This window comes from Danio aesculapii, chromosome 19 (assembly GCF_903798145.1).
Source record: "Danio aesculapii chromosome 19, fDanAes4.1, whole genome shotgun sequence".
NCBI lineage: Eukaryota > Metazoa > Chordata > Actinopteri > Cypriniformes > Danionidae > Danio > Danio aesculapii.
Genome location: NC_079453.1, coordinates 32,593,717 through 32,604,692, shown reverse-complemented (window position 1 = coordinate 32,604,692; position 10,976 = coordinate 32,593,717).

The following is a 10,976-nucleotide window of genomic DNA, read 5'->3' as shown; positions in this document are numbered from 1 at the left end:
ATCCAACACAATTTCACGGCAATTCGTAACTTTTTTATTTCGTGGCTAATTCGTACGAAATCATACGATCTAATTCGTACAATTTGCTCATCCCCCAATGACGGTTAGGTTTAGGGTGGGGTTAGGTGCCACACCTCCTTTTTAAAATCGTACTGAACTCATACAAATTCGTACGAATTAGCCACTAAACTGACCAAACGTGAAATACGAATGTTTTCTTGTGAGATCAGGCTGGGTCATTATATTCTGATAAAAGCCAACACATTTTACTGAGGATATCACATTTAACGCTTTAACTTTTTAGTATTTAACATAAATTATTCTACCAAAATGGGAAAACGTTGACTCTGCTAAAGCATGTTAGGTGTTGTTACTCATCCTACTTATGCTAACTACATTGTAAAACGTTAAAGTTTGTTGATGCTAACAAGTGCTAGCATGTTAAAACACAATTGCAACAGTTATAATGTTAATACGAGTGTGATTAAAACATTCAAATGCATGCTAGCACTGTATAGCTATGTAAGAAACCAGCCTAATCTGACGAGATAACGTAACTATTTTACGTTTTGTCAGTTAAGTGGCTCATTCGTTCACTGAAAAAAAATGATTTAAAGACGATTCCTTGGAATTGCAAAACTTTTTTTTAAGTTAAGTGGTTGTAAACAATTTATTTGGGCTGAATTTAAACAAATTAAGTTGAACATTACTACATCTATTTTGTTTAAATTCAACCCATATAAATTGATTTCAACAGTTTTGCAGACATAATATTTTCAGTGTACGAATTTTTATAGTTCTGTCTTACGAAAATGTACGATTTTAAAAAGGAGACGGGGCACCCAACCCCACCTATAAACCCAACCGTCATTAGGGAATAAGCAAATAGTACTAAGTTGTACAATGAGATTGTATGAAATCAAACGAATTAGCCACTAAATCAAAAAGTTACAAATTGCCATGTGATTGTGTTGCAGCAGCATGATAACAATGTCATTTCATGTTAACAAAATAAAAAAACACTAGCAACATTATACAAATCATGCTACCAATTTGTTTGCTTATCTTAGAATGTATACTACTAGCATAGTGTTAAACCTTATTAATTTCTACTTAAATATGATGCAGAATGCAAAATATATATTGAAAACACTGATATTAACTGTTAGCTATATGCTAAACATGCCAGAAATATACAAAATCTTAATTTGTTCTTAATTTATCTAATTCACAATATGTTTAAAGCTCTTTTAAACATTAAGACAAAGATTTATCAAGCTAAATCAATCTCAAATTTTGTTCTTTTTCAGATCAAGTTATTTTTAAGTTACAGCTGAAACGGAAACATCAAATGCTGTTGAGAAACAGGAAATGCAACAAAAGGGTGGCAACACATGTGTGATGCTGAACCTTGATTATCTTGCTAAATCACTTATATTAAAAAAAATCTAAAAGTCAGCTTTTATACATAGAATACTCTACGGTTTTAATAACTTCATGCGTTCATACTAAAAATATGAACACTTTAACATTTTATTTTGAAGGTCCTTATTGCACATTTTGTTTTATTGTTTCATTGCAACTACATGCCAATTGCATCTCATTTAAGGATTGATTGTCTGCTTAATACAATGCTTAATAGGTTGATACTGCTCCTTCAACAGACAATTAATTCAATATAAGAAGCTTTGCAACTATGGCAACTTACACTAACCCTAACTCCAACTCAAGGCAAGGCAAGTTTATTTATATAGCACATTTCAAACACAGTGGCAATTCAATCTTCTTTCCATAAACAGGAATAAAAAAAGCAAGTATAAGAAAATAAAAACAAATGATAAAAATAATTAAAAACAGATAAAAACAGTTATAAAAGAATGAAAAAAGAAAGACAATAGTGCAGAAAGCCGATTCACCCCGCTTTGACTGAACCCTTGGAATTTCTAGTTTATATGATCCTAAAGATCTGAGTGATCTATTAGGTTTGTATTCAGTGAGCATATCTGTAATGTATTGAGCTCCTAGGCCATTTAGTGATTCATAGACAAGTAGTAATATTTTAAAATCTATTCTGAATGTAACTGGGAGCCAGTGTAAAGACCTGAGGACAGGTGTGATGTGCTCTGATTTTCTGGTTAGAATGGCCGCAGCGTTCTGGAAGAGCTGCACCGTTTTTTTGAGGAGGCCAGTGAGGAGTTCATTACAGTAATCCACCCTGCTGCTGATAAAAGCATGAACGCGTTTCTCTAAGTCTTCACTGGAAACAAAGCATCTACTTCTTGCAATGTTTTTGAGATGATAGTAGGCTGATTTAGTTACTGCTTTGACATGACTATTGAAACACATATCTGACTCCAGAGTCACACTAAAAACTTAGTAAACCTAACAGTCTACCTAAAATCTATTGAGAATTAGTTGGCATGCATGTTGCTATGTAACTTAAATTCGACATTTAAATGTGTTAAAGGGACCATCAAAATAAAGTGATAACAAAATGGGTTATGCATTATATTACACTTCGTTAAAGTATTTGATTGGATGTTAAGAAAGACTGGTCTTGCTCAATGGAAAGATGGTTCTACTCAGCAATTACAGTTAGAGCATCATAAAAAGTGCGCCAACAACAGCATAATTAGCAGACTTTCATTTCCGATGCCTTGCCATGACAATAATAAAGCAATCATGTTCAACTAGGCATTGTATCAAGCATCTAATTAGTGTTATTTCATAACCCCAAGGCAACCAGTATTTAGAGCTTACGCAATGAGAGTTCAAACAGGAAGGCTGGTTTTATTAGCTAGCAACAGAGCGGTGTATCCAGGGCAGGGACAAATTACACAATAACTTTCATGCAGAACTGCCAATAGCAGGCGAAACTTCTGTTCAGTTACTGGCTATAATTATGTGGCCCTCAATCTTCTCTTTAAATAGAAGGTTTTAATAAAACTATAAAAGAAAGTTGCCGAAAGGCTTTGAAAAACTTTTACAGAGATGCATCTACATTTGTTAGACACTAATATGTAAATCTGTGCCAAGAACAGGTTTCACTTCATTGACGTGAGCTGTTCATCGAAGCCTACAGTCATCCCCACATATCTGTGTAGCCATCAGTCCCTTTAGAATTTTGCTTGACATGATTTGCATCTTAACAATTTTCTGTAGAATCTACAGTAATTTACTGGCAGCAGTTTGCCAACTTACTGTATATCAGTTACAGCAGAAATACTGTATTTTATATTGAAAAAATTGAATTGAATATTTATATTTTCGTTATCTTGCTGTACATGTGTTTACAGAGTTATGTATATCTTTAGTGTAAAATATATAGTAATTTACACAATGTGACATTAAAAAACAGCAGCATACCGCAGTAAAATGCAGTTCATATTACAGTTAAATACTGTATAATTTACAAAAATTGTTACACTTTATTTTGAAGTTCCCTCTATAGATAGTCTATTACTCTGCAAGTTTATATCTGCTTACGCTCATCTGGCTAGTATATGTAAAATGTCTTATAGATTTGTAGATAATGTCTTATAGATAATGTTCCCTCTATAGATAGTCTATTACTCTGCAAGTTTATATCTGCTTACGCTCATCTGGCTAGTATATGTAAAATGTCTTATAGATTTGTAGATAAGGTCTTATAGATAATGTCTTATAGTTTTTAGATAGCCATACTAACATCTACAATTCAAACATCTTTGTTTAGTAAAGTGTTATCAATTTGTTAACAGTTTAGGTTTTAGATGTTCAATAGTGTATTACTAGTAGACATCAGCAAGTTTTCAATACCTTTATACAACTAAGAGCTTTTTAAATTATCTGTATGTAACTGTTAAATCAGTTTATCATCAGATTTTCAATACACAATCAGATGCCTATAAGTAGCAACACTGCATCATTTCAAATGAACTTTAACCATCTGCACAGTTTAGTTACAACCCTGCTTGAACACACTTAGCTGTAGGTTTCAAACAAGCCTGATGGTCTCGATTAGTTTGATCAGGTGTGTTTAATTAGGGTTGGAACTAAACTGTGCAGAGCTGCGGCCCTCCAGGAGCTGGCTTTGACACCTGTGATGACATGCCTATTGTTAAGATATTGGCTGTTTATTAGGTCTAGTATTTATTCTACATCCCTGACCCTACCCAATACCTAAACCCAACTACAGACTTACACACTATTAATAAGCAGCAATTTAGGAGTTTGAGCTGAAAACATAGATAATGGTTTGATAAAAGCGAGAATAGTACCTTAAAATAAAATTTGACCAAAGTTATTTACTCCCAACCTTTTTCAAGAGTGTTCTACAAACCCATTGTTGCATTTAAGTTAACTGTCAATAGACTGTTATTTTTCTTCAAGGTAGATTCATTTGCTCATCTGGTGTCACATCAGATCCATCAGAATGAAGTGAAATATCAATACTATTGGACTGCAGACTCGCATATGCAAGCTGAGACATGCAGTCTCAGACATGCAATCTCAGACACAATGCACTCAATGTAGCTAGTGACATCACTGTGTGGGAGGGGGGTAGCATTATGGGCGGGGCTAGGTGTGCACATTGAAAGCATTGCATGCAGCTCAGCTTTCTTGAAAATCTAAAAAATGCCTCTGAATGACTGTTATGAGCCAACATCACAGACAACATGGACAGCAAAACTACTCATCAGTAAATGTTCAATAGACAGTCATCAGTAATTCAGTACTGACAGTGGTAAGGTATTTGATGAAAGAACAAGAAACAAACTTGTTTAACTTTACTTGTTGTCTGTGATGTTGGCTATTAACAGTCATTAACCAGCATTCTTACACTGTAAAACCAAACAGTCAACTTTGTCAAATGAAATGAGTGCAGTTAACTCAAAATTTACCGAACGTTAATTCTACTCACTTGAAAAGAGTTTTGAACTTAGTGATAAAAATAAAAGTTAATTAAATTCTCATATAGATTAGGTTTTTTTTTAACTCAAATGGTTTACTGCAATCAGTTTCCTCAAACGATTGAGTTGCCTTAACTTATTGGGTTTTACAGTACTCAGTTGGTTTGAGTTCTCTTCATTTATTGGGTTTTATCATGCTCAAATTGCTTCATTTACTCAAATGAAGTAAGTTCACAGTACTCATTAGGGTTAGTCTTTGAACTTAAATGTTTTGTTGCAATCGGTTTCCTCAAATGGTTTGAGTTACCTTAACTTTTGGGGTTTTACAGTGTAGATTTCCACTTCATTTTTATGGGCCTAATGTGACAACAGATGAGCAGAAGAATTTACCTTAAAGAACAATTATGCTGTGTTGTACTTAGTCAAGGAGTCACCTGAATATTCATAAATACAGATTGAAAGCTCTTAGTTGTATAAAGGTATTTGTTGCATGTCTACTAATACACTATTGAATATCTAGAACCTATACTGGTGACACATCCAGGAATCACAGCACATTATGTTAGCTGACCAATCAGAGCCTCTTGAGGGTGGGCCTTCCAGAGGAACTAGGAAATATGACAGTCGTTTTCGTGTTAGCTGGGTAGCTGTACATAATCAAAGTAAGATATAAAAAAATAATGTGATTCTCTTCAAGTGAAGCATGAGCGTACATTGCTTTGCATTGTATAGACACAACCAAGCCTTAAAAATACACCATGGACCACCCCTTTAATTTAAGTTAAGATGGCTGTCTGGAATACCTGATTCTGATTGGTCCATCATGACATTCCATGGTATGTTATTGCCAGATAACAATGGTGATGTACGTTGACGCAATGCTGCCACAATCATAGTACTTTTTCCTCTCAATTATGCCGTAACAACGAGAACTTTTCTAGTTAAAACCACATCTTTTTTTCATTATAACAAGATATCATCTCATTACAATGACATCTTTTTTCAGGTGTAATGAGTCTGAAATAATGCTATTTCCAATAGATATGGTTGATGTTTAAGATGTTGGTATATGGTGTGAAAACTAATAATGATTTTGTGGAATGACTTGGTGTTAATAAAATGTTGTGGTGATTTAAGCCAAGGAAAAAGTAATAGGATCCCTTTGTTTTATATATGTCAGCACTGGCTGCCAAATAAGATAAAAATTTTGACCTGCCAACCTTTGGTGGAGTACCGAATCTTCTCCATTGTAAGATGGTACATAAGGTCCCTAATATATTGATTAAAAGTTGGAGGAAATTTGTCCATCCATTTAAGCAGAATAAGACGTCTTTGCAATTATTTTGAAAAAAGAAATCATATTTTTGGTATTATTGTCTAAACTGGGATCTGTGATTAAACCAAATATTCCTATAATAGGGCAAGGGTCAATTGTTACATGCCAAAACATTTGAAAAAAAAAAAACTAAATAATAATTGCCAGAACTTTGTAATTTTAGAACATGACCCAAACATGTGTGGTGTGTGATTAGCTATCTCTACGTCACATCTATTACATAAGGGATTTATAGTTGGTAAACATTTAGTAATTTTGCTTTTGTCCAATGAAGGGATGGACCACTTAAACTGAATATTTGTATGTCGCAAACAAATTGAAGTTGAGTGAATCTAAAAGTGTTGCTTTTTAATGAGAAAATTATGTTGTTATAATAAAATAGCATCTAGTTAACGTAATCTAATCTAGTATCTAGTTAACGATCTAGTTAACTTTAACGAGGGAAAGATTGCTTTTAAAAAAATCCCAGCTCCTTGAGGCATTTGATTGAATTTAAGTAATTTCAGAATTGTAACAATTCTATAAGGACTGGCCAGAAAATGTTTTTTTTCCTTTCATTATGCAAGGATTTGCTAGTTATCTGCTGAGTTCTCATTACGCATGCATGATCAAATTCTCAGCAGAGAAGCAATGTTTTGGTTTATTGCTCAGAGATACACAGATCCATCCAGAGCACAGATCCCTCAAATGATGGGTTGATATTAACGGCAGATGATGAGACCATTAAATTTTATGGGTCACCAGAGTATTAAATACATAATTATCATGACGTTTTAAAAGAATAGCCATTACCATACGAGTTATGAAACTAGCTTGTGAATTGAATGATCACTTACTGTAGACTTGTGTTTATGATTTTTTGCATAGTATCCATGCATTAAGGGGATTTAAATCTTTCAAAAATGAAAATACACATGATGCAAACGTGCGGTTACATGTGAGATAACACTGTTGGTTTACAACTTTTTCATTAAACTTGCGTGTTACGATGTTAAAAATGATGAGCAACAGACTAAATAAAAACATGTTGCCAAAGTACATGAAAACACTTTAACCATTTTAGAAACTGACTAAATCCAACATCAAGTTATGTTAGCAAAAACATGACATGCCAGAAGCCTGTAAACATTAAAACCACATATTAAAACCAGCCTGATCTCATGAGAAAGCATAACTATTTTACATATTGTCAGAAAAGAATTGTTGTGAGATTGAATTGGTTTAACCATAGGAAAATGGACATTTGTGTAAGCAACATTCACTCATTTCCCTTTATAGTCCCTTTATTCATCAGGGTCGCCACAGCGGAATGAATCGCCAACTTTTCTAGCATGTTTTACATTGAGAATGCCTTCCAGCCGCAACAGTCCTAGGAAACATCCATACACACTCATTCACACACATACACTGTGGCCAATGTAGTTTATTCAATTCACCTATAGTGCATGTCTTTGCACCCCAACATGCAACCTCCTCCACTTTGCTCTCGATTGAGCAAGAGGGGCACCTCAGCCAATGAGGGCAAAGGGGCAGTGCCCCCTGTGCACGGCCCTTGATCATAAGGTTTTAAGCTTTATGGACAATTCCTCTGAAAACAGTGTACTGGTGTCATATTCAGTTCAAATGAATCTTGAGTGACACGACTGATTCTGTTGTTCCAGTGAAATCTGACGCTGTTTCAAACTGTTGTCAAACTAAATGACATGATAGTGGACGTCTTCTTTAAATCAGGGTAAAAATATACAATTGTTATTATTTTTTTGCTTGAGAAAAAGTAAACTGGGCCCGTTCTTTTTGCATTTTTATGCTCTAAGATGACTTTTGTTGGCGGTGCAAGAATCTCTGATTGACTGCTACTGCATGTGTGACCAGGGGCTGGATTAACCAATGGGCCTTATGGGCACAAGCCCAGGGGCCCGTGCGCACTTAGGGCCCCTGCGAGGGGGAGAAAAATGCCAATTTTGGAGTGTCTTTTTAGGCTAAGTACAAATAGCGCACCTAGTTGGAATAAGCTATATTCACGGTTTGCGCCCATCAATGCCTGATGGACAGAAAACAACATGAGTAAAAAGTGAAGCGAATTACAGTGTGAGTGGCGTACCTCGTAAACGCACAGCAACATCTTTTGACGCGATTGATCATCAACCTGGTTCGAATCCACTCCTGCTACTTTTTCTCTCCCCATTACATATCAGATTAGAAATATATTTATCTTTATTAGGAAGGAAACATTTTTTCAGAAATGAATGCAAATGTGATATAAAAACCACAAGTGCCTCTGGGTGGGCTATTTAATAATGTTTAGCCTATTTCATATGTGTAACAGCATCTAAATAGTGATTATTTTCTATAAGTTATTTTCCACCTGGTGTTAAATGTTAGCAACCTCTTAATAGAATTGATTTGTATGTTATCTACAATCTTCCGAATCTTCGTTAACATCATTTGCCGCAACTAACCCTACTTCACCCGTATTCTCCGACCTCATGGCTCGATGTGAAGAACATTTAATAGATAGCACGTCTTAATAAAGATGCCTCCCTCTCTGTAAAAACTATATTGCTCAGACAACTATATCTCCTCTTAGCAAAAAAATCACTATCACATATAACTGTTATTAGCATTATATTTAAATTTTCTTTCTTTCTTTTTCTTTCTCTTTCTTTCTTTCTTTCTTTCTTTCTTTCTTCTTTCTTTCTTTCTTTCTTTCTTTCTTTCTTTCTTTCTTTCTTTTTTTCTTTCTTTCTTTCTTTCTAACTAAACAGAATGCTGTAATTGGTCAAGCGCAGAAACATCAGTTTTGAAAAAACCCGCACTTAACTGAGCGGACTGTAGTGTAGTAGTTGTCGTACATCAAAAATGAGTGGACAAGTGGACAGAAACGTGAGAGAAAGAGAGGAGGCATCTTCATTGAGGCATGTTCCATACACACCTTCTTTAAACAAACCCATGATCAGGAGAATGAGGGTATAGAAGAAGACGTTATGGTAATGTTAGATGAGTAAGCTAGCATTAACCAGGTGGAGGAGGCTAACGGCAGCGCAGCGTGGACTGGATTCATCATGTCAGAGAGGGAGGGACGGAGGGAGGGAGAGAGAGAGAGACCCTGAAGAGAAGAGACCGGAGAGGAGAAGAGGTATAGTGATTTCGGATACTTTTAGGTTTATAATCAAGTTGATCTATGCTGTTTGCCTATATTGACTACTCTTCATCACGAGGAGAGTAGAGGAAATACAGGGAGAGGAGGAGAGAGACAGTAAATCATTCATAAGTGTGTGTATTATGAAAGACTCAGATTCATAGAACTGGATTGGAGAAGCATTGTGTGTTTTATGCCATGCCAATAATATGCTTTATAAGTTTGTAAAAGTTATACATTAAAAATCCCCTAAAAAAAAATAATAATAATTTTAATTTTAATATAAAATTTTAATTATATATATATATATATATATATATATATATATATATATATATATATATATATATATATGTGTGTGTGTGTGTGTGTGTGTGTGTGTGTGTGTGTGTGTGTGTGTGTGTGTGTGTGTGTGTGTGTGTGTGTGTGTGTGTGTATTAGTACTATATTATATATTATATATAGTACTGTTTCAGTGAACTTGAACAAGTATACTAAAAAACATTAAATTTCACTAGTTATATTAGTATATATATTTTTTAATGCTTTGAAAAATAAGTTAAATCTTTGTAGACTATAAATATATATGTACTAGATATCATTTATTTAAACATGTGGGCAACAAATTATAGATTCATTTTATTTAAAAATTATTATATTATTCTTATTTTTCAATTCAACTACAGGGGTGCGGCCAGATAGGGGGCCTTACAAGACAATGTGCCCAGGGGCCCCTGAGTTCTTAATCCGGGCCTGTGTGTGACACACAGCAAACTCAACACATCCACCAAAGATGTAATAAAATATTGCTAAATTCTGTTTCTTATTGCACTGTCTATGATGCTGCAAAAAAGAAACATGATTCTGCTCTTTGTGTGAAGAAGCAAAAGCTGATTGTGTTTTTCTCTGTCATTTTTCTTTACCGCTGTAAAGTGTGAAAGTGTTTAAGTGTGAATCTTAACTGTGTTCCTGCAAAAGGTGAGAAAATGATCATCTAGCTGAGCAGATGCAACTTAAACTAGACAAAAAATAAAACTATCAGTTCGATGAGCTGATGACCTCAGAAATCCTTGGGGCAGCTCATCATGTATATGAATTAAGAAAAATGCTTTGAGGGGGATGTGGTGGTCATGTGACTTTCTGTACTGCAGATATAATTGCTGATACTGTACAGAAAAGCAGCAGTGCAGGAAACAACAGACTGAGTCATTCCACATAATGGATGTCATTGACTTCTCTCAAACATGTCAAATATATTTTAGCATTATCTTCTATGTGTTATGTTATGTGTTATATACACTCACCGGCCACTTTATTAGGTACACCTTACTGGTACCGGGTTTGACCCCCTTTTGCCTTCAGAACTGCCTTAACCCACCGTGGCATAGATTCAACAAGGTACTGGGAATATTCCTCAGAGTTTTTGGACCATATTGACATAATAGCATCACGCAGTTGTTGCAGATTTGTCGGCTGCACATCCATTATGCGGATCTCCCGATCCACCACACAGCAAAGGTGCTCTATTGGAATGTGATCTGGTGACTGTAGAGGCCATATGAGTACAGTGAACCCATTGCCATGTTTAAGAAACCAGTCTGAGATAATT